This window comes from Eptesicus fuscus, chromosome 15 (assembly GCF_027574615.1).
Source record: "Eptesicus fuscus isolate TK198812 chromosome 15, DD_ASM_mEF_20220401, whole genome shotgun sequence".
Taxonomy (NCBI): Eukaryota; Metazoa; Chordata; class Mammalia; order Chiroptera; family Vespertilionidae; genus Eptesicus; species Eptesicus fuscus.
The window spans coordinates 1,333,464-1,357,136 of NC_072487.1; the positions used below are offsets into that span (position 1 = coordinate 1,333,464).

At 46.4% G+C, this 23,673-nt stretch overlaps 1 long non-coding RNA gene across 2 annotated transcripts in view; it reads right to left on the reverse strand.

Moving 5' to 3' along the window:
• Positions 1-12,565: 12,565 nt before the first annotated feature.
• Positions 12,566-23,673, reverse strand: part of LOC129151764 (uncharacterized) — a 34,912-nt gene continuing 23,804 nt past the window's right edge. Inside the window, exons 4-6 of one of the 2 annotated variants that reach the window (XR_008558401.1) lie at positions 17,295-17,448; positions 14,001-14,239; positions 12,566-12,940 (exon numbers count right to left, since the gene is read on the reverse strand). This is a non-coding gene — a long non-coding RNA (uncharacterized LOC129151764). Of the gene's footprint in view, positions 12,941-14,000; positions 14,274-17,294; positions 17,449-23,673 lie in introns of both variants that reach the window. The other variant, XR_008558402.1, reaches the window with a different exon arrangement.

Genomic DNA, 23,673 nt, shown 5'->3' on the forward strand with positions numbered 1-23,673 from the left:
CTCGCTCCATGTCTGGAAAGTTCCTCACTAATCTGCTGTGTGTGTTCTGAGCCTTATGATCACCCCGAGAACACTGAATTCTACCCAGGTATCTTCTGGGCACACATGAATATATGCACCCTCTGTTCATAGCAGCACAATTTACACTAGCTAAGATCTGGAAGCTGCCCAGTGCCTACAGATAGGTGAGTGGGTAAAAAGCTGTGGGACATCACACAATGGAATACTATTTGGTGGTAAAAAGAAGAAAATTGTACCTTTTGTGACAGCATGGATGGGCCCGGAGAGCATTGTGCTGAGAGAAATAAGCCAGTCAGAGAAAGATGAGTCTCATATGATTTCACTCATATTGGAATCTAATGAGCAAAATAAACTAACAAACAACATAGACACAGACTCATAGACAGAGAAAAGACCGACAGCTGTCAGGGGGCAGGGGTGTTGCGAAGCTGGGTGAAAAGGTGAAGGGATTAAGCAAAAAAGAGCCACAGACTCATAGCATAGTGACGACCAGAGGGAGGGGGTGTGGGAGGTAGGAGAGAGTGTAAGGGGGCATAAATGGTGATGGAAGGAGACTTGACTTGGAGTGGTGTGTGAGAGAATTGTATACATTAAACCTGTATGCTTTTATTAACCAACTAGAGGCCCTTTGCACGACATTTGTGCAAGCTGCTCGGTCCTCGCAGCCCCAGCTGCCTTGGCGGCCCTTGCAGCCCGGCTTCATCTGAAAGGTCGTCCGGAAGGTCATTCTGCTGTTCGGTCTAATTAGCATATTAGCTCTTTACTATATAGGATGTCATCCTAATAAATTCAATTAAAATAAATAAAGCAAATACACCCACTTTAAATATTTGTTTCAAGTCTTTTTATGGACCTAAGTTTTCAGATCGTTCAGGTAAATACCTAGGTGCATAAGTGATGGATCATATGGTAAACATATGTGAAGCTTTGTAAAAAGTTATTCCTACCAGAACTGAGTGTGGTTCCTGTTGTTCCATACTCTCAACATATTGAGAATTGTCAGTTTCTGGTCATGTCACTTTTTATTAGATTCCAGACATTGTGTTTTTAACCTTGTTAGGTAGTGCATATTTTGTATTTATATATTCATTCTTGAGCTTGGTACTGAGATGCATTTGTTACTTGTAAACAGTTTGATCCCTTTGTGTCTGGTCATTAAGATTTGTTAAGTGAGATGAAAACAGGGCTCAGTTTAGGGGTGCATTGTGCTGACCAAGATCTGATCATCCCAGAACCCTCAGCCTAAGGGAGCGCATCAGTGTGGCCGGCACCCTCTGCCCGCGCCCACACCCTCTGCCAGTGTCCACACCCTCTGCCAGCACCCACACCCTCTGCCAGCACCCACACCCTCTGCCAGCACCCAACACCCTCTGCCAGCTCCCGGCACCCTCTGCCAGCGCCCAGCACCCTCTGCCAGCGCCCAACACCCTCTGCCAGCACCCAGAACCCAGCACCCTCTGCCAGCACCCAGCACCCTCTGCCAGCGCCCAGCACCCTCTGCCAGCACCCACACCCTCTGACAGCACCCAACACCCTCTGCCAGCTCCCGGCACCCTCTGCCAGCGCCCAGCACCCTCTGCCAGCGCCCAACACCCTCTGCCAGCGCCCACACCCTCTGCCAGCGCCCACACCCTCTGCCAGCGCCCAACACCCTCTGCCAGCGCCCACACCCTCTGCCAGCGCCCAACACCCTCTGCCAGCACCCACACCCTCTGCCAGCGCCCACACCCTCTGCCAGCGCCCACACCCTCTGCCAGCGCCCGGCACCCTCTGCCAGCGCCCGGCACCCTCTGCCAGCGCCCACACCCTCTGCCAGCGCCCACACCCTCTGCCAGCGCCCACACCCTCTGCCAGCACCCACACCCTCTGCCAGCACCCACACCCTCTGTCAGCGCCCAACACTCTCTGCCCGCGCCGTACTTTCTTATTGGGATTGCAATTAAGGTTCTTCACACCAACCCTGAGCACAAACCAAGATCAGAACACAGGGCTTTCTATTTCTTTTTTCCAGCATCTATTTTACATATAATAGATATTACATGTGTAAATTATATATCTCCATATCAACACTTTGTCTCTAGTCATATCTATGTGAAAGTCTACTATGACATTTAATATAGCAACACTTGCCTATTTGTGCTTATTCTTTTTAATTCATTAAAAAGCAGTATTACTTTGCTAGAGATGCCAGTACAAAATAGCACAGACTATGTGCTTAAGCAACAGAAATTTATTTTCTTGAGTTCTGGAGGCCGGAAGTTTAAGATCAAGGTGTCAGTAAGTTTGGTTTCTTCTGAGGCCTGAATCCTTGGCTTGCCTCTTGTTTAAATAGAAATATATTTGGCATATAACATTGTTGATTTGATAATTTATATATCCTATATAACAAAGAGGTAATATGCAAATTGACCCTCACAAGATGGCTGCCTACAACCAGGCCGGCAGGGGGGTTAGTGAGGGACGACCAAACGACTGAACAAGCAGGTTGCGTGGGGTGACCAGGCTGGCAGGGGGGGGCAGTAAGAGGTGACCAGGCCAGCGGGGTGTGGGAGCAGTTAGGGGTGACCAGGCCAGCAGGGTGGGGCAGTTAGGGGCGATCATGCCAGCAGGGAGGGGCAGTTGGGGGTGATCAGGTTGGCAGGGGGGGCAGTAAGGGGTGACCAGGCCAGCAGGGGGGGCAGTTAGGAGCGACCATGCCGGCAGGGAGGGTGCAGTTGGGGGTGACCTGGCCAGCAGCGGGGGGGCAGTAAAAGGGGCGACCAGGCCGGCAGCGGGGGCAGTGAGGGGTGATCAGGCTGGCAGGAGGGGGGGGCAGTTAGGGGCGACCAGGCAGGCAGGCAGGTGAATGATTAGGAGCCAACAGTCCAGGATTGTCAGAGGGATGTCTGACTGCCGGTTTAGGCCTGATCCCCGGGGTCCCCAAGGGGTCCCAGATTGGAGAGTATGTAGGCTGGGCTGAGGGCTCCCCCCCCCCCCCGCACGAATTTCATGCACCGGGCCTCTAGTTATAATGTAATTATCATTGCAGTGACAATTAGCATCTCTATAATGTCACATAATCATCATTTCTTTTTGGTGGTTGGCATAATTAATATCTAGTTTTTAAACAAGTTTGATAACTATATTACACTAGAGGCCTGGTGCATGAAAATTCATGCACTGGGCGGGGGGGTCCCTCAACTCAGCCTGCCCCCTCTCACAGTCCAAGAGCCCTCGGGGGGTGTCCTACTGACGGCTTAGCCCCGCTCCCCACTAAGCCACAGTCTGGCCTCCCTCTGCAGGAGGCCACCGGCTGATCAGGGAAAGGCACCACCCCCATCACCCCCCTGCTGCTGCCACTGACAGCCACCACAGCTGCCAGCCCTCAACCCTCGCAACCACCAAGGTATTGTCATCGACATGGACTCCAGTCCCTTCACCACAAAAAAATGAAAACTTTCTTTAGGCATTTTCAAGATGTCTCTTTCATAGGATGACATTTCTTTCTTTCTTTTTTATCCTCCCTGAGGATATTTCCCCATTGATTTTTATAGAGCATGGAAGAGAGCGGGAAAGACAAAGAGAAACATCAGTGTGAGAGGGACACTTCGATTGGATGCCTCCCGCAGGAACCTTGACCTGGGTCCATGGCGCAGCAGCTACAGGGGCTGCTGATCAGGCCCTGCCTCTCTCTCCGGGCCTCGCAGCAGCCGCAGCAGCTGCCCATCAGGCCCTCCCCTGGCGCAGGCACGTGGAGGCCCCTGCCATGGCCCCACCCATGCCTGCTGCGCGCACAGCCTGCTGATTGGTCGTTACTGTGACGATGTCCTGGACAATTTGCATATTCCTCTATCATTAGTATAGATTATTGCTGTCCATATTTACTATACTGTGCTTTAGGTACCCAGGACTCCATTTTATGGTTTTCTTCTTACTGTGTCTTCCTATGGTTTTTTCTGTGTATGTTCATCCCTTGTCTCCCCCTGTATATCCAAACCATCTCTTCTCATAAGGACACCAGTTGGATTGGATTAGAGTGGACCCTAAACACCTTATTTTAATTTAATTACCTCTTTGAAGGCTCTAAAAGTTGCAGTAAGTTAATTTATTAATAAAAAAGAAAAAAAAAACTTTAACATAAATTTAGTGGATGTGGCCTGCAACCCGGGATCCGGTTTGGGAAATAACATGGTGCCAGTCAGTCCTGCTGTGAAATGAGTTTTTAGTAAGGTCCTCTTGGTGGCTCTGTCCTGAGACAATATACCATTCATAAAGGATTTTGTGAAGTGCCAGCCAGCAGCCGCAGAGGAGGTGGTCAGTGCTGCTGTGCTGGCAGGTGCTTGCTCTTTCCCTTGGTGCTTTGCCCAGGCCTCCCCGCAGATCTGTGGGTGGTGTAACCATCTGCACGAAACACGCAAGAGCAAAACAAATCTGAGTCTCAGGTTGGGGAGCTGAGTTGGGAGTGGCAATGCCTTTGCAGACTCACCCAGATTATAAATCAACTAGAGGCCCAGTGCATGAAATTCACGCACAGGTAGGGTCCCCAGCAGCTGCCAGCTGCTGACCGGGGCCTCCCTTCCCCAGCTGGGGCCTTCCTTCATTCTGCACCATCCCCTGGTGGTCAGCACATGTCATAGCGAGCGATCAAACTCCCAGTTGGTCGAACTCCCAAAGGGACACTTTGCATATTAGGCTTTTATATATATAGATATGCTGTCCTATTGGCGAAAGAGCAGACAAGTGTCAATGAAACAGAGCAGAGAGCCAGAAATAGACCCATGTAAATAAAGTCAACTAATCTTTGGCAAAGGAACACAGGCACCACAATGGACAAAGCGAGTCTCTCAACAGATGGTGCTGGCACAAGTGGGCATCCACATACAAAAAGTGAATTAAGACACAGACCTTACACCCTTCACTAAAGTAACTCAAAAGGGATTGAAGACTTAAATGTAAAATGCAAAACTATGAACTCCTAGAAGAAAACATAGGAGAAAACCTAGATGACCTTCACTATTATGATGGCTTTTTAGATACAACACCAAAGGCACAATTTATGAAAGAATGGATAAGCTGGGCTTCACTAAAATTAAAAGCTTCTGCAAAAGACACTGTCACAAAATGAAAAGAGAAGCCAAAGTCAGTTAGAAAGTATCTTCAAAAACACATCTGATATCTTTGTTATGGCAATGACTTTTTAGATACAACACTAAAAGCATGACCCATGAAAGAAATAATGGGTAAGCTGGGCTTCAATAAATTAAAAACTTCTATTCTGTGAAAGGCAATGTCAGAGAATAAATAGACAAATTGTAAAGAAAATATTCTCAAACACGCACCTGATAAAGAATGGCTATCCAAAATATACAAATAATTCTTTTTATTAAAGTACTAGAGGCCCGGTGCATGAAATTCATGCATGGGGGTCAGGGGTGTCCCTGAGCCCAGCCTGCACCCTCTCCAATCTGGGACAGCCCTCTCACAATCCAGGACTGCTGGCTTCCAACCACTCTCCTGCCTGTCTGCTTGATTGCCCCAACCACTTCTGCCTGCCAGCCTGATCACCCCCTAACCACTCTCCTGCCAGCCTGATCGATGCCTAACTACTCCCCTGCCTGCCCGATTGCCCCTAACTGCCCTCCCCTGCCAGCCTGGTCACCCCTAACTGCCCTCCCCTGCTGGCCTGGTCACCCCTAACTGCCCTCCCCTGCTGGCCTGGTCACCCCTAACTGCCCTCCCCTGCCAGCCTGGTCACCCCTAACTGACCTCCCCTGTAGGCCTGATTGCCCCCAATTGCCCTCCCCTGCTGGCCTGGTCACCCCTAACTGCCCTCCCTTGCCAGCCTGGTCACCCCTAACTGCCCTCCACTGCTGGCCTAGTATCCCCCAACTGCCCTCCCCTACAGGCCTGGTCCCCCACAACTGCCCTCCCCTGCAGGCCTTGTCCCTCCCAACTGCCCTCTTCTGCTGGCCTGATCACCCAAACTGCCCGCCCCTGCTGGCTATCTTGTGGTGGCCATCTTGTGTCCACATGGGGGCGGCCATCTTGTGTGTTGGAGTGACGGTCAATTTGCATATTACTCTTTTATTAGATAGGATAGTTAACATACAATATTATAGTAGTTTCAGGCATAAAACATTGTTATTCAACCTTTATATACTTAACACAGTGATCAGCATGATAAGTCTAGTAACATTTGCTACCATCAAAGTTATAGTAATGACTAAATTCCCTCTGGTATACATTATATCCCTGAGACTTATCTATAATAATAAAAGCATAGTATGCTAATTAGACCAGACAGCTGAACAACCTTCCAGATGAAGCCAGGGCTGCAAGGGCTGAGGCAGCTGCGGCGGCTGCGAGGGCCCTTGCACAAATTTCATGCATTGGGCCTCTAGTTTATTTTATAACTGGAAATCTGTACCTCTATTCCCCTTCATTTTCTCCCCCACTTACTCCCCCTGCCCTCTGGGAATCATCTTTTTATTCTCTATATCTATGAGTCTGTTTCTGTTTTGTTTTGTTTATATTCCACATTTAAGTGAAATCATATGGTATTTATCTTTCTCTGTTTGACTTATTTCACTTAGCATAATACCCCCTAAGTTCATCCAGGTTGTTGCAAATGTTAAGCTTTCATTCTTTTTGATGGCTGAGTAATATATACCACTTCTTTATCCATTCATCTATTGACAGACATTTCGGTTGCTTTCATAACGTGGCTATTGTAAATAATGCTACAATGAACATATGCGAATTGGTGTTCTCATTTTCTTTTAATAAATACCCAGAAGTGGAATGGGTCAGATGGTAGTTCTGGTTTTAATTTTTTGAGGAACCTCCATACTGTTTTCCGTAGTGGCTGCACCAATTCCCACCAATAATGCATGAGGGCTCCCTTTTCTCCACATCCTTGCTGACACTTGTAATTTGTTGTCTTTTTATAATAGCCCATATGAAAAGTGGGAACTAGTATTTCATTGTAGTTTTGATTTGCATTTCTCTAATGACTAGTATGCTTCTTTTCATGTGTTGTTAGCCATCTGTATAACTTCTTTGGAAGAAGTTCTACTCAGGTTTATGCCCATATTTTAATCAGATTGTTTTTATAATGTTGAGCTATGTGAGTTCTTTATATAGTCTGAAATTAACCCCTTATCCTATATAATAAAGCGGTAATATGCAAATTGACCATCATTTCAACACAAGATGGCCACCCCCATGTGGACACAAGATGGCCACCACAAGATGGCCAGCAGGGGAGGGCAGTTGGGAGGGACCAGGTCTGCAAGGGAGGGCAGTTGTGGGCAATCAGGCCAGCAGAGGAGGGCAGTTGGGAGGGACCAGGCCTGCAAGGGAGGGCAGTTGGGGGCGATCAGGTCTGCAGGGGAAGGCAGTTAGGGGTGACTGGGCTGGCAGAGGAGGGCAGTTGGGGGCGATCAGGCCTGCAGGAGAGGGCAGTTGGGGGGGGACCCAGATCTGCAGGGGAGGGCAGTTGGAGGAACCAGGCCTGCAGGGGAGGGCAGTTGGGGGAACCAGGCATGCAGGGAGGGGCAGTTGGGAGAACCAGGCATGCAGGGGTGGGGGGTCAGTTGGGAGGGACCCAGGCCTGCAGGGGAGGGCAGTTGGGGGACCAGGCCTGCAGGGGAGGGCAGTTGGGGGAACCAGGCATGTAGGGGGGGGGGCAGTTGAGGAGGACCAGGCCTACAGGGGAGGGCAGTTGGGGGCAACCAGGCCAGCAGGGGAGGGCAGTTGGGGATGACCAAGCCAGCAAGGGAGGGCAATTGAGGGGGACCAGCCCTGCAGGGGAGGGCAGTTGGGGGTGACCGGGCTGACAAGGGAGGGCAGTTAAGGGTGACCAGATCAGCAGGGGAGGGCAGTTGGGGGCAATCAGGCTGGCAGGGGAGGGCAGTTGGGGGCAACCAGGCTGGCAGGGGAGGGCAGTTAGGGGCAATCGGACTGGCAGGAGAACAGTTAGGTATCGATCAGGCTGGCAGGGGAGCGGTTAGGGGGTGACCAGGCTGGCAGGCAAAAGCGGTTAGGGGCAACCAGGCAGGCCAGCAGCGGGGTGGTTGGGAGCCAGCAGTCTTGGATTGTGAAAGGGATCCCATATTGGAGAGGGTGCAGGCTGGGCTGAGGGACAACCCCCCCCCCCCCCGCCGCCGTCCCGTGCATGAATTTTGTGCATCGGGCCTCTAGTTAGATATCATTTGCAAATATCTTCTCATTCAGTGGGTTGCCTTTTCATATTGTTGACAGTTTCCTTCCCTGTGCAAAACCTTTTTGGTTTTATGTAATTTTTTAAGTTTATTTTTGCTTTTGCTACTCTTGCCCAAGGAGGCATATCCACCTTTTTTTTTTTTTTCTAAAGCCAATTTCAAAGAGTTTAATGCCTCTTTTCCTCTAGGAGTTCTTAGTTTTATGCTTTTGGGTTTTACATTCAAGTCTATAAGCCATTTTGAGTTTAATATATAGTATAAGAGAGTGGTCCAGCTCTATTTTTCTTTTTGCATGTAGGGGTCCAGTTTTCCCAACACCATTTATTAAAGAGACTGTTTTTCCCTATTGTACATTCTTGTCTTCTTTATCATAGATTAGTTTACCATAGACATGGCTTTTTTTCTGTGTTCTCTATTTCATTCCATTGATCTATTTGTCTTTTTTTGTGCTAGTACCATACTCTTTAGAATACTATAGCTTTGTAATACAGTTTGGAATCTTTGTTCTACTCTCTGAAGACTGCTTTGGCTATTCAAGGTTTTTTATAGTTTCTTGTAAATTTTAGGATTATTTTCTGTACTAGAGCAAATGCCCTTGGTATTTTGATAGGGAGTGCATTGAATCTGTAGTTTGTTTTGGGTAGTATGAACATTTTAACAACATTAATTCTTCTGATGCATGAGCAAAGTTTATCCTTCCATTTATTTGTTTGTCTTCATTTTTTTCCAGCACTGTCTTATAGATTTTAGAGTACATGACTTTTACTTCCTTGGTTAAATATATTTGTAGGTATGTAATTTTTTAATGCAATTATAAATGCTATTATTATTATTTTAATATATTTATTTTTATTGATTTCAGAGAGGAAGGGAGAGATAGAAACATCAATGATGAGAGAGAATCATTGACCGGCTGCCTCCTGCACACCCCACTCTGGGGATCAAGCCTGCAACCTAGGCATGTGCCCCGACTGGGAATTGAACCATGACCTCCTAGTTCATAGGTTGATGCTCAACCACTGAGCCACATTGGCCAGGTGTAAACGTTATTTTTTTATTTCACTTTCTGCTAGTTCATTGTTGGTGTATAAACATGTAATCAATTTATGAATATTAGTTTTGTATTCTGCAACTTCACTGAATTTATTTATTAGTTCTAGTAGATTTTTGGTAGGGTCTTTAGGGTTTTTTATATATGTCATCTGCAAATAGTGACAGTTTTACTTTTTCCTTTCCATTTTGATTACGCTTCATTTTTTTTCTTGTCTAATTGAAGTGCCTAGGACTTTGAATAAAAGGGTAAAAACAGACAACCTTGTCTTATTCCTGATCTTATATGTTGCTAGCTATGGGTTTGTCGTATATGGCCTTTATTATATTAAGGTATGTTCCCTCTATGCTCATTTTGCTGAGTTTTATTATAAATGGATTTGAGGTTTTGTCAAATGCTTTTTCTGCATCTATTAACATGTTATGATGATTTTTATCCTTCACTTTGTTGATGTGGTGTATCATGTTAATTGATTTGTAGATATTGAACCATCCTTGTCCCACTTGATAATGGTGTATGATCCTTTTAGTGTATTATTGAATTTAGTCGCTAATATTTTGTTGGGAATTTCTGCATCTATGTTCATTAGGGATATTGGCCTATAATTTTATTTTGTTGTGTTTTTGTCTGGTTTTAGTATCAGAGTAATGCTGGTCTCATAGAGTGTATTTGAAAGTGTTCCTTTAGAAGAATGTGTATTCTGCTGCTTTTGGATAGAATGTTCTGGTCATATTTATTAAGTCCATTTGGTCTAAAAGTGCCATTTAAAAATATTTTTATTGATTTCAGAGAGAAACATCAATGGTGAGAGACTCATTGATTGGCTGCCTCCTGCTCGCTCCTTACTGGGGATCGAGCCCACACCCTGTTCATGTGTCCTGACCATGAATCAAACTGTGACCTCCTGGTTTATAGGTTGATGCTCAACCACTGAGCCACACCAGTCAGACTTATGTGCCATTTAAGGCCAATGTTTCCTTATTGATATTTTGTCTGAATGATCTTTTTATTGATGTAAGTGGGGTGTTAAAGTTCCCTACTAATATTGTATTGTTTTCCATTTCTTCCTTTAGGTGCATTAATATTTGGTTTACATATTTTGTTTCACTTATGTTGGGTGCATATATATTTATAAAAGTTATATCTTCTTGTTGGATTGACCTATTTATCATCCTATATAATAAAAGCCTAATATGCTAAGTGTCCTGTCCTCTGGTTGGCCAGTCAACCAATCAAAGAGTAATATGCTAATGATATGCTAAGGCTGCTCAAACTCTCGCTATAACATGCACTGACCACCAGGGGGCAGACAGTCAACTGGTCGACCAGTCACTATGATATGCACTGATCACCAGGGTGCAGACACTCCGACTGGTAGGTTAGCTTGCTGCTGGGGTCCGGCCAATCATGTCTGAGTGAGATGGGCCAGACACACCCTGGAGCCCTCCCGTGGTCCCTGCCTAGCTGGCCAACCTCCCGCATTCCTCCCCAACCCCAATCGTACACCAGTGGGGTCCCTTGGCCTGGCCTGTGCCCTCTCGCAATCTGGGCTGAAGGACTCCCTGAGTTCACAAATTTTGTGCACTGGGCCTCTAGTCTGTAATGATCTTCATCTTTTATTTATAGTCTTTGTTTTGAAGATAATTGTTTCTGTTATACAAGTATAGTTCCACCAGCTTTTTGTTTGTTTGTTTGTTTGTTTCCATTTGCATGGAATCTCTTTTTTCATCCCTTCACTTTCAATCCAGGTGTGTCCTTACTTCTGAAGTATGTCTCTTGTAGGCAGCATACAGAGTTATACTTATCCCTTTAACAACTCTATTTGTTTTTTTACTTGAAGATTTAGTCCATTTATATTTAGTGTAATTATTGATAGGTAAATAATTATTGCCATTTTATTAATTTTTTATGGATGTTTTTATAGTTCCTTTCTGTTCCTTTCTTTTTCTCTTTCTCTCTTCAGTGGTTAATGGCTTTCATTAATATGTTTACTACAAGTTTTTCCTTTGTGTTTTCTGTGAGGTTCACATGATATCCTATGCTTATGATAGTCCATTTTAAGTTTATAGCAACTTAAATTTGAATACATTCCAAAATTTTGCACTTTTTGTCCATTTTCATGTTTTATATTTTTTCATGACACTTTTTACTTCTTTTTATTATTTGATATATCATCTCAACTAATTATTTTAATTTTAGTTAATTTTACTATTGTTTTTAACTCTTACATGAAAATGTAGTTGGAATACAATATTATATTAGCTTAAGGTGCACAACATAGTAATTTGATATTTATATACCTTATGATCTGATCACCCGCATTAAGTCTAGTAACCATTTGCCACTGTGCAAAGTTATCACAATATTATTGACTATATTCCCCTTCACATTATTCAAAATCTCCCTCCTGCCTTCCCTAATGCAACCATCAGCTTGATATTTGTTTCCATAAGTCTGTATTTGTTTTATTTGTTTGCTTTTTTACTAAATTCCACATGTAAGTGAAATCCTACTGTCTTTCTGACTTATTTTTCTTAGCATAGTACCCTCTACATCCATCCATATTGTCACAAGTAGCAAGATTTTGTTCTTTTTTTTGTGGCTGAATAGTATTTCATTGTATATATGTACCACATTTTCTTTATCCCTTCATCTATCAATGAACACCTAGATTGTTTCCATAATTGTGAGCATAAGAGTACATACTAGTATATCTTTTCAAATTAGTGGTTTTTAAAATTTTCTTCAGATAAATACACAGGAGTGGAATTATTGGGTCATGTGGTAATTATATTTTTAACTTTTGAGGAACCTCCATCTGTTTTCAATAATGACTGTATCAATTTCAAATCCCACCAGTAGTGTATGAGGATTCCCTGTCTCCCATATCCTCTTCAACACATGTTTGTTGAATTTTTATAATAACCTTCTGACGGGTTTGAGGTGATATCTCACTGTGGTTTGATTTTTATTTCCCTGATGATTACTGATGTTGAGTATTTTTTCATGTGTTTGTCAGCCATCTGTATATCCTTTTTGGAAAAATCTCTATTTAGGTTGTCTGCCCATTTGTGTGTGTGTGTGTGTGTGTGTGTGTGTGTGTGTGTGTGTGTGTGTTGTGTTTAAAAATATATTATTATTGATTTCAAAGAGAGGAAGTGTGAGTGCCCCCCCCCCACACACACCCCACATCCCGCATGGTTCAGGGTTCAGGTTCAGGGTTTGGGTTCTGGAGGAGGCCACACACAAATGAAAGAGACAAGAAAATATAAATTTGGGAATTGGGGGCCAGGCGGGAGCCCAGCTCAAGAGAAAGGACTCCACTTTGCTCTGGCCTTGCGATCCCTTTTATTCAGGTTTTGGGATACACCCATAGCCCTTAGGCAGGCAATTCCAATAATAGCAATCAGCAAGGATTTACATAAAACTAAAAGGTGGAAGTTGCTTCAGCTACCATTGTCTTAACTAAACAGTGGGTGCAGAGCTATGACCTTTCAGAGCTCAAGGTCTCCAGCCTTCTGGGTTCCTTGTCAACACCTCTCTGCTAGTGAAGACAATGGGTAGTTTCCAACATCTCCCCTGTTTCTTTTCTTTAGTAAATCTTGCATGGTGAATGCTGCCTGAAAGGTTTGAGTCCTCTTAAGACTCTTCATTCCGCATCTGCAGACTAGAAATAAACATATGAGAACAAAAATGACATAAGCAATTGTGGTTATGCTGAGAGGCAAATGCAAGGACATCCAGTGGAAGGGATTAAGTTCTTTCATGTCCTTTTTAAATTGCTGCCAGACATTCGAAGAATTAGTTTGTAACTTTGCTTGGGATAATTGTAATTCTAAAATATCAAGAGTTGTGTTACCTTTGTCTCCAAGCACCAAGAAGATGATTTTTTTATTGATTCCCAAGGGTGCGAGGTACTGTTTTAGGGAACAGGGGTAACACAAATCTGGGAAAAATTATGACATTGTAAGGATATTCTTTGCTCTAGGCCAGTGGTCGGCAAACTCATTAGTCAACAGAACCAAATATCAACAGTAAAACGATTGAAATTTCTTTTGAGAGCCAAATTTTTTAAACTTAAACTTCTAACGCCACTTCTTCAAAATAGACTCGCCCAGGCCGTGGTATTTTGTGGAAGAGCCACACTCAAGGGGCCAAAGAGCCACATGTGGCTCGCAAGCTGCAGTTTGCCGATCACAGCTCTAGGCCATGGATTTTATCACCCATCCACAAGACTGTAGACCTTAATGCCGTCAATTCAATTTCAAACTGGCTGTCAATTCCTTTTTGTATAGACAAGGTCTTAGTTACATTTTCTGCACCTCTCTCAGGAGCAAGTAGTGATAGTAGACGTATTTGGGCTTTTGCCTCCCCTCCTTTGGTGTCCATGCAAGCCAGAAGCCTCTCTTTAATTCTACACACAAAGGAGCAGTGCTTTGATTTTGTGTTTTACAAAAGGGAAGCTGGGTGGCAACACCTGTATAATTATACTTTGCTCATATACTTCCTTGCCCCATCCATGGTCCTCCTGGATGACCAAAGTGTTTGGTATTATTGGTGACTACATTAGGTGGGGGATCAGCCCATATAAGGCGTCTTACCCATGGAGGGTCAGGAACATAAGTCCAAAATACTTCCCCATTTGCCCCAGGTAATATTACCGCACAGCTGATTACTGCTAGCATGGCAAGAAAGACATTCTCAGGTGTTCTTGGGGTTCTGTTTACCTCACAGATTCACTCAGCTTTCTGTACCGTCTTCTTTACCATGCCCCAGGAGACCTCCGGGCTGTTTGCTGTCCGGCTCATCCTTCTCCTGCTCCTCATCTTCAGTGCATTGCTTGGAGTCGCTGCTCTCTGTGGCTGAGGTAGTTGATTGTCTGCAGCTGCATGGTGTGGCTCCAGGAGCAAGGTCCTTATTAATATGGCTAGTTTCTCTCTTGGATCCATGTTGCAGTTTAATATTTCTAGCAGGAATTCACACAGGTTTGGAAAAATTCTCTGGAAATATACAAGCATACTCTCTGCCAAAGGTTAATAATGGATCGGGTCCCTTCCATAAACCAGATTCGGGATCTTTCCATTTAACCATTTTCCTTTGTTTTATTCTGACACCAGTGTAACTCCATAGGTGTCTTTCCATCAGCATCACAAGTGAAAAAGTTTAAAGTAATTAAGGCTTGGTGCAGCCTACCCACAGGTGATTTCTCCATAATCCCCCCTTTTTGTTTTTCAAGTTGGGATTTTAGCTGCTGATGCTGTTGTTCAATATGGCCTGTCCTTGGGAATTATATGGTATTCCTGTAATGTGCTGAATTTTCCACCTTTTGCAAAATTCCTGGAAATGACAGCTTGTGTAAGCAGGACCATTATCAGTTTTAATAATTTTTGGAATTCCTATGATGGCAAAAACAGCTAGGTAATGATTAATAACCTGTTTTGCTGTTTCTCCTGTAGATGCAGTAGCCCATATGACTTTTGAAAAGGTGTCTACAGAGACATGTAATGCCCCAAGGCGTCCAAAGGAAGTATAATGTGTTACATTCATTTGCCAGATATGGTCTCTTAGCAAACCTCTAGGGTTGACTCCTGTGTTAGGCCCTTGAGGTAGATGTAACATGCAAGTGGGACATTCCTTAATAATCTGTTTTGCCTGTTGCCGAGTGATTGAGAATTGTTTAGGCAACATTTTGGCAGGCTGATGTAAAAGCTGATGAGATTCTAAGGCTTCTTTTAATAAAGCAACCAATTGATCAACATGTGCTTTTCCTTTTGTTAAAGGACCAGGTAAGACACTATGAGCCCTGATGTGAGTGATATAAAAAGGATATTGTCTCTGTTGTACAATCTGCTGAACTTGTTTAAATAGTAAAAATAAACTTTGGTCACTGAGCCATTTCAACCGGGCAGTTTCAATTCTATTCACTAGGTTCACAGCATAAAAAGAATCAGAGACAATATTAAGAGGCTCTTGGAAATCCTGCAATGCAGCCTTCATAGCTTCTAGTTCGATTCTTTGTACAGAAGTATGACTGGTCAGTATGACTCGGTCTGAATTCATTTTATGATAGGCAGCTTTCCCATTAGATGATCCATCAGTAAAAACAGTTAAAGCTCCAGGAATAGGTTCCTGCCTGGTATTTTTTGGTATAATGATGGAGGTATTATGTAAAAATATTAGTAATTTATCTTTTAATAGGTGACAACTAAGTTCCCCTGAATATCCACTTAACCCAATTTGCCAATTTATATCAGTCTGAAATAACATTTCTAATTGCTTTCCAGTGAAGGGGAGGTAGATACACTGGGGCTCTTCCCCTCTAAGCTGTTTACAATGCTTTCTAATTTGAAATATTAATTGGGCCAATAGTTCTACATATGTAACCACAGTTTTAGAGGATTGATGCCCTAGGACCTAGATGGACCCATTCAATAATGGTAGGAGAGTTTTTATTTTGAAAGATGACTCCAGTGAAACTATTTTCAGTAGGGTTAATTTGTCCCAATAAAGGTAATTCAGGCTCTACCCATGCTACTTGGGCTGAGGAAATTGCCTGCTCAATTCTTAGCAACTCATTCCTAGCTTCATCTGTTAATGTTCGGGGAGAGAAAAGATTTGAATCACCTCTAAGTATATTTAATAAATTTGTCATTTCTCCTGTAGAGATCTTCAGATAAGGTCTTAACCAGTTAATGTCCCCTAATAATTTCTGAAAGTCATTTAAAGTTTTAAGACAATCTTTTCTTATTTCCACCTTCTGAGGCCTAATGCGTTGGTTTTCAATTATGGTTCCCAGATATTGGAAAGACATTTCTTTCTCTACCTTTTCTGGAGCAATTCTTAAGCCCCATTTAGGGAGCTCCTCTTCTAATTTGGAAAACATGGCCAAGGTCTGTTCTTCCCGTGGACTTGCTAAGAGCAAGTCATCCGTGTAATGAATAATGCAACATTGGGAGTATTTGTCCCTTAAAGGCTGAACAGCTTGAGCCACATATTTTTGACACAAGGTAGGGCTATTGGCCATTCCTGAGGTAAAACCTTCCATTGATATCTTTTCATGGGTTCTATATTATTAATAGATGGCACTGAAAATGCAAATCTCTGTTTATCTTGAGGTGCCAAGGGAATGGTGAAAAAACAATCTTTAAGATCTATTATAAGAGACCAATCTAAAGGGATTTGTGAAGGCGCTGGGAGTCCAGGTTGTAAAGCCCCCATGGTACGCATAGTAGCATTAACTGCTCTAAGATCATGTAACAATCACCATTTTCCTGTTGCCTTCTTAGGGATTGTAAATATAGGCGTATTTCAAGGACTATTGGAAGGCTCTATGTGGCCAGCTTCTATTTGTTCTTGTATTAATTCATGAATATGACTTAATTTCTCCTTGGTTAATGGCCACTGATCCACCCATACAGGTCTATCATCTTTCCATTGTATAGGATCAGCATGAGGGTGAGGAGACTGAGCAGTGACCTCTCCTAAAAAAGTTGATATCCTAATCCTCGTCTTCCTGGGTTTCCTTTGGCTTGGATGGGTTCTTTAATTCCCTGATCATTTTTTCCTAAGCCTTGACCAGTCTGATATCCCATCTGAGTTATTAACTGCTGTCCTTTGCCGGTAACAATACATGCCTGTAAACCTTCTAAGACATCCCGGCCCCAAAAGTTGACTGCAATTCCAGAGATGATGTAGGGCTGAAACCATCCTGTCTGTCCTTCCTCATCTTGCCACCTTAACACTGCAGCACTATGTTGTGTGTCATCAGGAACTCCTACCCCCCTAACTGAGCCCATAGCTTCTGCCGTGGACCAACTTTTTGCCAAACATTCAAGATTTAATGTACCTTCTTCAGGAAACCAAGGGTTATGTTCTATAACATCAAATAAAAACTGTAAGAGAATACCTTCTAAAACTTTAATTCCTTAAGCATGCAAACCAAAAGTTTATAATAAAGTTTACTTTATAACCTAATTCTGTCCCATTAGCCTGGCTGAAAAAGACGTTCCCACCCTACTTACAGATCGCCACTTCTGCAGCTGATCGTGGGCTTTGCGTGCGGTGAATTTCCCTCACCTATATGGTGAATTCTTCCCCACCTTTTTGGTGAATTCTTCCCCACCTTTTCAGTGTATTCTTCCCTGCCTTTTCGGTATATTCTTCCTTTTCTTCACTCTATAACAAGTAAACGGAAAATCAGCAAGGATATGGAAGAAATGAACATCATCAACCTAATGGATCTAATCTTTATACTAGTAGAACTTTCCACCCAACAAAGGCAGAATTCACTTAAAATACACATGGAATATTCATCAAGAGGGATCATGCCCGGCTGCTGTGGCTCAGTGGTTGAGCATCAAACTGTGAACCAGGAAGTCATAGTTCAATTCCCAGTCAGGACACATACCCAGGTTGTGGGCTTGATTCCCAGTGTGGGGTGTGCAGGAGGCAGTCAATCAATGATTCTCTCTCATCATTGATGTTTCTATCTCTCCCTCTATGAAATCAATAAAAATATATTTAAAACAAACAAAAAAAGAGGGATCATATCCCAGGTCATAAAACAAACCTAAACAAATTTAAAATAATGAAATCATACAGAGTGTGTTCTCTGACCATAATGAAACTAAACTAAACATCAATTATAAAAAGATAGCTTTGGTTAAATTTCCAAATACTTAGCAACTAAAACCACACTTCTAAATAATCCATGTGCCAAAGAGGAAGTCTCAAGGGAAATTTGAAAATACTTTGAACTGAATGAAAATGACAATGTATCACATAAAAATTTGTGGAAAACAACTAAAGCACTAGAGAAATATTTATAGATTTTACTGCTTGTATTAGAAAAAAATGGAAAATCTCAAATCAACAATCTTACATTTTTAATCTTAAAATATAAAAAAGAGAAAAGAAGGTTAAAGCAAGTGGGAAAAAGAACCAGTAAAGATGAAAACAGAGAGCAGTGAAATTGAAAACAGAAAAACAATAAATAAAATCAATAAAACCCAAAACTGGTTCTCTAATAAAGATTAATAAATTTGATAAACCAAAGTGACAAAGAAAAAGAGAGTAATGCAAATTACCAATATCAGAAGTTAAAAATAGTGACATCATCTCAGACCCCACAGACATTAAAAGGATAATAAGAGAATACTACAAACAATGCTATTCACATAAATTAAACTTAGATAAAATGTTTCAATTCCTTGAAAGCCAAAAACTATCCCAAAGCTCACTCAACAAGAAATAGACAAGGCAAAAACTCCTATATATAACAAGGAAATTAAGCTTACTGGTATAGTTAAAAACCTTCCCCAAAAGGAAACTACAGGCCCAGATAGTTTCACTGGTAAATTCTATCAAGTTTTTAACAAGAAAATAAACCTTTATAAATGAACTAGAGGCCTGGTGCACAAATTCGTGCACAGGTGGGGTCCCTCAGTGTGGCCTGCTGAGAACGGGCCCCAGCTCGTGCCCCTGGCCTCGCAACCCTGCAGCCCCGCAGCCCCACAGCCCTGCAGCCCTGCCTGGTACCCCACCATGGCCTGGCACTGCCCCCTCACCTGCTCCACCATCCCGCCTATGGGTCGATCAATCAGGGCCAGGCTCCCTGCCTGGCTCCCTCAATGCCTGGGAGCCAGGCAGTGGCCCCACCCCTCACTGCCACTGCTGGTTGCTATCTGCAGGGTGATTGGGCCCCAGCTTGCACCTGCCTTGGCCTGGCACCACCTGCTCATCTGCTCCACCATCCTGCCACGGTCCCACTCTCATTGGGGCCCATTGGGGCCAGCAGTGCCTCTACTGTTGCCCGCTGCCAATGCCACATCGCCGACACCTACCATGTTCCACACCACCCCCTGATGGTCAGCACACATCATAGCGAGTGGTTGAACTCTCGGTCGAATGACAGCCCGAGGGGACAATTTGCATATTAGGCTTTTATTATATAGGATGAATGGTGCCAGAACCATTGGGCAGGCATATGAAATTATTTAAATTTTTATATCAGTACAATGTCCGGAAAAAATGCAGGGTAACTAGAACTCTCATACGTTGTTGGTGAGAATGCAAAGGGATATAATTACTCTGGAAAAACAAAAACAAACAAACAAAAAACTTGGCAAGCTCAAGAAGTTAAATGTACATGCAATATTTGACCCAACAATTCCAATCCCACGTATTCACTCTAGGAAAATAAAAACATGTTGAGAAAGAGGGAAAAAGATGGCGGCGGAGGTGAAAGGCTGATCTGTTGCCTCGCATGGCAGTTTCGGAAATACAACTGAAACATGGACTGGTGAGGGTGGCGACTGCTGCTCGCGTCTCCCCAGACCGGGCAGCTGCTCCTCTCAGTCAGCACCGCAGCCGGGGCCATGGACTCGTGGGCGCCGCGGCGGCTGCTGTGGTGGCGGCCGCGGACTCGGCGCAGCGGCTCTCGGTGAAGGAAGAGACCATCTTTCTGCAGGAGGGGCTCACCCGCGCCACCGACCTGGCCGAGCTGCGCACTGAGATCCTCGGGGCCCCGGACGCCGCCAACACCGATTTGGAGGATTCTTAGGAGTTCTCATCTTACATTCAAGTCCTCTAGCCATTTTGACGGAGGAGAATCAAGAGGATGGCTGAGCTAAACAGGACGGCTGGGCTAAACAAAGGAATTGCGAACTGCGCCGCGTGCAGCGGTTTCAGGGGTGCGACTGGAGGACGGAGCATCTGCAGCCCAGAACTACAGGAGAGATGGCTGAACGGCAGATTTACAGCTAAGAGGGAAGAGGAAACCAGCTAAATCGGAGGGGACGAGGTGCGGAGGCGCGTGGGTCGGGCTGGTGGCGGGGGAAAGGGGCTTTTGTTCCAAACCTAGGGGAGATTAGCTCTCTATAACCCTGAAATCCAGCTTCTGGGGACCCGCGGGAGACCCAGATGCCTGCGGGGAGAGGCAGGACTCTTACGGAGGTGCGCCCAGCAATCAGTGTTTGCTGCGCTAGAGCGCGGAACGAGGGGACTTAGAAACTTGGAAGGCAGAAGGAGCAGACTCGCAGCCATTGCGGCTCGCCGCACCATGGCCTGTTGGCGCCCTGAGACCCCGCCCCACTCTGGGACCCGACCCGCCCTGAGACCCGCCCCGCCCTGGGACCCGCCCCACACGTTTTGAAGACCCGCCCCGCAAGTCTTGCAGGCGCATCTATGCTCCAAGCAACGGCTTATGCATGTGGGTGGCCTGCCCTCTGGCAGCGGACCAGATGAACTGCTGTTCTAGTCGGACTGCTCCAGGGCCACTCAGACAGGAGGAGGAAACTACAGTTTTTGCTGTAATCCCTACTGAGTGCCTAAGGCAGTGGCTGATCTATGCCCCATTGGGGACCCAGAAACGAGGGCATCTGGTGGTCTGTGGGAAATGACACCAGACTTCAACCACGCGCATAAGAGACACATCCAACAGGCAGATTCAGTGAGCGCCAAAGCCTTGCTGCACCACGACCCGGCCCATAGGAGTGTCTCCTGCACAGCAACTCTTCCTTTATAGACAAAGAGAGCCCTCCCGGTGGCACCAGCAACAATCAAGACTTAACTATACAAGGGAGGACCGGGATGGAGGCATAGGGCGGAGGCCTGGATGTTGCCTCCCACAACAACTTTGAGGCAGCGACGGGAGAACGGAGCAGACACCACCCAAGACCACCGTAGGGCTGGCTGAGTGGATGCTCTGCAGCTAGAATAAAAGAGGGGTATGCGGGATGATGCTGATGCAGATGACCCAAGGACCACACTTTGGGAACTGCGGCTCGGGCGACGCAGTGACGACCTGGAGCGTGCTCGGCGCGGTCCCCCCGGCGGTCTCCGGCTGAGGGGGCGGCTCCACTGGCTGCCGAGCACGGACAGACGGGCCCCTGTGAGACGTGGGGTGGGGGACTCCGCGCTTGCTGGCCTCCGAGTCCTTCAGGAATCTCGGTGCCCCGGGGGCGGACGGGTGCGCATGCTCGGCGACCGGCCGCCGCTGCGGACCCAGGGGCCGGTGCGGCGACGCCGAACCGGCCCGCCGCCACACACCGGGCGCACCGGAGCTTCGCCAAGCAGCCACCCGACAAGTTCTGCGGCGGCCGTCCTGGAGCTCTGGCAGGAGGGCCGGGGGGGTTGCTGGGGGGGGGGGGTTGACCGGCGTGAATTGGGATCGGGAGGACGGGGCCCCGCTGGGACCCGGGTGCGGGCGGGGTTGCGCGCCTCTGGGCTCGGGAGTGGTCGCGCGCCTCCGGGTATGGGTGGGGCCTCGCATCCCTGGGTCTGGGTGGGGCCCCGTGCCCCTGGGTCCAGGTGAGGCCGGATTCTGGGTCCGGGTGAGGCCAAGTGCCCCTGGACCCGGATGACGCTGGGTCCCGTGCCCGGGTGAGGCCAAGCACCCCTGGGTCTGGGAGAGGCCAAGCGCCCCTGGGTCCGGGTGAGACCATGTGTCCCTGGATCCGGGGGAGGCCTCGTGCACCTAGGTCCAGGTGAGGCCACATGCCCCTGGACCTGGGAGAGGCCACGCACCCCTGGGTCTGGGCAAGACCATGTGTCCCTGGATCCGGGTGGGGCCTCGTGCACCTAGGCCCGGGTGGGGCCGCGTACCCCTGGGTCTGGGGGAGGCCAGGCGTCCCTGGGTCCGGGTGAGACCGTGAGTCCCTGGATCTGGGTGAGGCCTCATGTGCCTAGGCCCAGGTGAGGCCACGTGCCCCTGGGGCTGGGAGAGGCCAAGCGTCCCTGGGTCCGGGTGAGACCATGTGTCCCTGGATCTGGGTGAGGCCTCGTGCACCTAGGCCTGGGTGAGGCCACATGCCCCTGGGTCTGGGAGAGGCCAAGCGACCCTGGGTCCGGGTGAGACCATGTGTCCCTGGATCCGGGTGAGGCCTCGTGCACCTAGGCCCGGATGAGGCCACGTGCCCCTGGGTCTAGGGGAGGCCAAGCGCACCTGGGTCCGGGTGAGACCATGTGTCCCTGGATCCGGGTGAGGCCTCGTGCACTTAGGCCCGGGTGAGGCCACGTGCCCCTGGGTCTGGGAGAGGCCAAGCGTCCCTGGGTCCGGGTGAGACCATGTGTCCCTGGATCTGGGTGAGGCCTCGTGCACCTAGGCCCGGGTGAGGCCACGTGCCCCTGGGTCTGGGAGAGGCCAAGCGTCCCTGGGTCCGGGTGAGACCATGTGTCCCTAGATCCGGGTGAGGCCTCGTGCACCTAGGCCCGGGTGAGGCCACGTGCCCCTGGGTCTAGGGGAGGCCAAGCGCACCTGGGTCCGGGTGAGACCATGTGTCCCTGGATCCGGGTGAGGCCTCGTGCACCTAGGTCCAGGTGAGGCCACATGCCCCTGGGTCTGAGAGAGGCCACGCACCCCTGGGTCCGGGCGAGACCATGTGTCCCTGGATCAGGGTGAGGCCTCGTGCACCTAGGCCCGGGTGAGGCCACCTGCCCCTGGGGCTGGGAGAGCCCAAGCGTCCCTGGGTACGGGTGAGACCATGTGTCCCTAGATCTGGGTGAGGCCACGTGCCCCTTAGTCTGGGTGAAGCCGTGCCCCTGGGTCCGGCCGAGACCAAACCAGAGGGAGTCGGACCTCCGTTACCACCATTTGTCCACCATCCAGAACTGAGGGGTCAGTGCTGACATGTACACATAAGGAACTGGTGGACATTGAAATTGGGTCTCAAAAGAACTGTTGGTCCAGAAAGAAACTCACTACAGACTGATCCATCTGCCTGTCAGCATAACTATTATTGCTCATCTCACATTCAGTTCTCATAAGTATATATCTAGTGACATATGATCTCGCTCATCTAGGGGAAATGATGAACAACATAGACTGAGGAACAAGAACAGAACCAGAAGCAAGGAGGCATCGATCGGACTATCGGGCCTCAGAGGGAGAATAGGGGAGGGTGGGGGGAGGGGGAGAGTTCAACCAAAGGACTTGTGTGCATGCATATGAGCCTATCCAACGGTTAAGTTCAACAGGTGGTTGGGGCATGCGTGGGGAGTGGGGGATGGGAATGGGGGGATGAGGACAAATATGTGACACCTTAATCAATAAAGAAATTAAAAAAAATAATAAATAAAATAAAATAAAAACATGTTGAAACAAAACCTGAACACAAATGTTTATAGCAACTCTTCATGTATCATCAAAAGCTGCCAACTACCCAAATGGCCTTTAATGGGTGATTCAATAAATTCTGATACATCCATACAATTAAATATTACTCAAAAATAAAAGAACAAAGTATTAATACACATGCATTTTGATAAAGCTGAAGAACATTATACTGGGGGCAAAAAGCCAATCTCAGAATATTACATACTATATGCTTTCATTTTTACAGTAATCTATACATGTATTTAAGCACATACAAATGTATATCCAAAGGAAAGTCAATTTACTGT